Source organism: Jaculus jaculus, chromosome 1, assembly GCF_020740685.1.
Source record: "Jaculus jaculus isolate mJacJac1 chromosome 1, mJacJac1.mat.Y.cur, whole genome shotgun sequence".
In the NCBI taxonomy this organism is placed as follows: domain Eukaryota; kingdom Metazoa; phylum Chordata; class Mammalia; order Rodentia; family Dipodidae; genus Jaculus; species Jaculus jaculus.
In genome coordinates, this window is record NC_059102.1 from 330,763,181 (window position 1) to 330,767,994 (window position 4,814).

The 4,814-nt window shown below is 45.3% G+C and overlaps 1 non-coding gene across 1 annotated transcript; it reads left to right on the plus strand.

The window, feature by feature from the left end:
• The first annotated feature begins 3,873 nt into the window (after positions 1–3,873).
• Positions 3,874–4,010, plus strand: LOC123457847. Its single transcript, XR_006635208.1, has one exon. It is a non-coding gene; the product is annotated as a small nucleolar RNA SNORA2/SNORA34 family (small nucleolar RNA).
• The last annotated feature ends 804 nt before the right edge of the window (positions 4,011–4,814 follow it).

Consider the following 4,814-nt stretch of genomic DNA (forward strand, 5'->3'; position numbering starts at 1 on the left):
AAATTGTTCCTTTCTCCAAAGCTAAGCTTTATGAGAGGAATAAAATAGTGATGCTGCTCAGGAATGAGAAAGACTATAGAAAAGAGATGGTAAAGAACGAAGGATGAATGTTGGCTGTTTCTTTCTTCTCCCCAGGGCACACCCCAATGCTTCACAGAGTCCAGTCATGTTTACAGAGTTCTTTCTAAAGAACAGATTTAGGACATCAGGCTACACAGGGCAATAGAAGCACTACATTTTTTTGGTTTGTTTGTTTAGTTTGTTATTTTCAAGGTAGGGTCTCACTGTAGCCCAGACTGACCTAGAATTCACTATGTAGTCTCAGGGTGGCCTTGAACTCACAGCGATCCTCCTACCTCTGCCTCCCAAGTGCTGGGATTAAAGGTATGCACTACCATGTCTGGCAGAAGCACTACTTTTAAATGATGGGGGTGTTACTTTTTTAATTTTTTTAAATTTATTTTTATTTATTTATTTGAGAGTGACAGAGAGAGAAAGAGGCAGATAGAGAAAAAGAGAGAGAGAGAATGGGCACACCAGGGCCTCCAGCCACTGCAAACAAACTCCAGATGCATGTGCCCTCTTGTGCATCTGGCTTACGTGAGTCCTGGGGAATTGAGCCTCGAACCGGAGTCCTTAGACTTCATAGGCAAGCGCTTAACTGCAAAGCCATCTCTCCAGCCCCGGAAGTGCTACTTTTAAATGAAAAAAATGAAAACCTCCTTTTCCATCTCAGAAAGGTTACTCTTGAGTGAAATGAACAGAATACACCCAAGAATAATTTAGACAATCAGGACAACTCCACTCACACCACCCTTGTGTATTTCCCAGCAGAAAAACCAGTTGTGTTTAATTTGGCATCAAACAAGAGTTGAGAGCTAATGAACCAGGAGTAGGGTTGGGTACTAGGAAGAAAAATGACATGGCTGCCTCATCCCCAGACCTCAGGTGTTCAGCACAAGGGAGAAACTTGGACTCACAGACACTGAAACCAGTGCAGGGAGAGGAAACAGAAGAGTAGAGACGGGAGACTTGACCCAAGGCTGGAGATGGGTCAGGACCAAGAAAGCCAGAGTCACTCCACCTGTCACCTTCTGCAGAACCCACTCGTAATATCGAGAGAGGCAGCATGGCTCTCTTGAATGTCAAACCTGCTATACCACCACCCCAGCTGACCAAGGCAAACCACTCCAGTCAAAATGGAGCTCCTCTTTGTGCCTGCTGGTCCCTGAAGCACCCAAGCAGCAATTGCTGGTAATTCACCAGGACTCCCACTGGGCCCCTTGGCAGCAGTGTCTCCACTCTGGGAATGAGGCTTGTACATATGTGGAGCCCAGAGCTGTGAGTGTGAGAAACATGTGCTCCCAAGCAGTTCAGCGGGAGCAGGGCTCTGGTTTCTATTTCTACTATCTTGTTCTTACATTTACCAATTCCGTCCATTTGGTACACAGCACTGTATGCAATTTTATTTAAAATAAGAACCATTTCTTGAGCAACAGTGCCCCATCCCTGAGAGTTCTGCTGCTCTGCCAGTCGTAGATCATTTGACCCTACCAGGTCAGTAGCCTCTAGCTCATGCAGTATGTGGTATGATGCCCATTCCCTCTGTGGAGAGGCTTACTAGCTCACCTACTGTGTTATTTTTCTTGGTGCTCTGACAAGAAGCAACTGGTCAGATACTTTATTGTCTGGGTTCATTTTGGCTTATAGTTCAAGGCTGCAGTTCATCAAGGCGTGGTGGCAGGAGCCTACAGCAGCTGGTCCCATTCAATCCGCAGTCAGGAAGCAGAGAGAGGGATGTGATGCCAGATCATTTTCTCCTCTTTAACTAGTCCAGGATCCCAGTCCATGGAATGGTGCTACCTGCAGTTTGGTTGGGTCTTCTCATCTCAATTAAACTAACCTAGAAGCTCCCTCACAGGCATGCGCAGGGATTGGTCTCCAAGGATATTTGACATCCAATCAGATAGTCACCATTGGCCACCAGCCTCTTCTGTAAGCTCTTTTCCTTGCATGGCCATGTTGTGTGGGATTCCATCCCATATGTCAGGTGCTTCATAAGCCCCCAGGAGTGATGCTGGCTGTGAACCAGCAGGAAAAGCAAATCCACATCTGGAAAATGAGTCTATTCCTGTTAAAATGGAAGCTGACTCCTCCAAAGAGGGAGTCAACTTGCCAACAAATGGCCAGTTGGTCTTCTAAGGATTGTGGTGAATTATTCGTCCATCTGTGGTCAAGTTGGTCCTTTAATGATGACAGTAGACAAATTTACTTTGGGAATTTATGCTTTGTGCCCATTCACAGCTTTCATCACCCCCAGCTGACAGATTCCATTGATCTATTGTACCAACACACAGCAGCCAATGACAGGCCCTGAGTGAGTCTTTGTGTGGTCCTTCAACAGTATCCATTCTATGGCGGAATGCTCTCTGGCAGGCATAAATGAGGCATGAATATCTTCACACACTAGAGCTCCTTTGGAATGCCGGTCTCCTATGGCTAGTCCACCCCTACTCCTCCCTAATCTATCTTTCTCTGTTCAGGGTCTTCATTAGCCAGCTGGCCCACTTCCCATGACCCAGGTCTACATATATCTAAACCTTGGCATTTTATCTCATACACTAAATAGATAATGTGCCTGTTACCTTCTCCTTGCTGGGGCAAACACCAGACCAGGAACAGCTCAGGGAGGAAAGGCTTTTGGTTTCCAGGAGCAGCTTCTTCATGGCAGAGGAAGCTGGGCCACTTCATCGTACATCCACAGCAGAGAGAGACGTCAACTGCCAATGCACACATGCTGACTTTAAACGCATACCTATGGTTGGACTCAAGATCCACCCAATGACACACCGTCAGCAGGGCTCTACCCTCTAGACTAAGTAGGAAACTTAAGCAAAAATGCCTGCGGCTGTGGGGGACATACCTTTACAGTCAGCACCACAGCTGCCCAAGGAGATTTCATTCACTTTTCCCACTGTGAAGATTTTTACCTCAGCACTAACTGACAAGCTAACCCTGAGTAGAGAGAGCTCTGCTACCAAACACTCTAAATCAACCAACCTGAGCCAAAACAGTAGCAAGTTTTACTTTTTCTTCCTTCATCACAGGTTACAGGAGGTCTCTGTGTGAGTTGAGAAAAAGGCTTTAACGCTACAGTGGCAGAGGTCCTGGAGTCTAGGCCACTTGTTTGAGCACACCATGCCCCCCTAGTCTTCCTTATGCCTGATTTTAGATTTTTCACCCCATTCCTGATGTATGGTAAGGTCACAGCTGATGGCCATGCCTTTCAACCCACAATACACTTATAAAAATGTAATTTGGCTGTGCTTGTACCAGAATCTCTGATGTCTTACTAAATTTTTTTAAAACCTTCACAGTGCATCAGTTACCCACAGCACATCAAACATCATTAGGTTACCTCACTGCACAGTCCAAGTGTCAGGGACTTATAGTGCAGCCTGGACTTCTGCAAGGCCCTTTCCTGTGCTCAGTCCACACAGACTCTCGGTCTTTGATGTCTCTTGACACACGGGCTATACAACATTCTATAGTGTGGACAGTGACCTTCAGAACAACAGGTGCCATTGTCTTCTCCATGGTGAGATATGCAAGATGCAATAAATGCCCTTTACATTGGAAAGTATACCCCAGCATTCTCAAATCCTGGACTCTTATTAAAGTTTTACCAATCAAAAATTCCTAATACAGAGCATGGGAGATAGTTTGCCTTGTGAACATGAGGAATGAGTTCAAACCCTAGAACCCATGTAAAAAAAAAGAAAGAAAGAAAGAAAGAAAGAAAGAAAGAAAGAAAGAAAGAAAGAAAGAAAGAAAGAAAAAGAAAAAGAAAAAGAAAAAGAAAAAAGAAAAGTTATAGCCCTGAATCAAGGCCAGCAGTTTGCTGTAGCTGCTGGTTTCAAACTGGAGCCTAAAGAAGTGTCTTTCTATGGTCTGTTGGCCATTTCAGAAAGTTGGAAATGTAATGGTCGATTTATTAGAAAGAAACTTTGGGGGGGTGGGGAAGAAAAGTTAAGCATGGTGGTGTACATTTGTATCCCAGTACTAGGAAGGTGGAGACAGGTGATCCCTAGAGTTGGCTGTCTAGTCTAGTCTAGTTGATTAGTGCACTTCTTACTGTTTCTTCTAGAACTTTCCATGGAATATCATCAGCTGGTACATTTTATAGCACTATATATAATACTTATCTTGTTTCCTAGAAACCTTAAAAACCTTTGCATACGTCCCTTCCCCAGTGTGGTCAGTGGGTGTAACCCTCCGGGGAGAGCAGCAGGCTCACTTCAGGAAGCCCCTCAGGAGCACGTGCAGCCCTCCTTGGATCCCCGCCTCTCTCAGAGAGTGGATCCCAGACCTGAAAACTAGTCTAACTCTGACAACGGAGAGAGGAATCATGGCATTTCTTACAGTGATTACTACCAACTGTCTAGACACCTGTCCTTGGTATTTTTATTGTACAAATTAAGCACTGCTCTGCCTGGCTGCCCATGTATTTTGCCCTTCAAGGGTGCTGTGTTCTATTAATATTTCCATAGGCTTCTGCAGGTCCCCTGAGGTTTGTAAGTTTATGGCTGCTGATGGCTGCACTCACCTGGCTTGTGACATTTGGTACTGCCACTTAGCCACTAGTGTCCAAGGCATTGTCACCACCATTGGCGTTAGTGCATCCATGTCTGTAGTACCTAATGATACCAGCCCTGGCCTGCAAAGGGTAGCCAGCACGGACAGTGCCTCTCTCAACTGAGCACTCCTTACTGTTTCTTCTAGAATTTTCCATGGAATATCTCATCTGGCAAGTT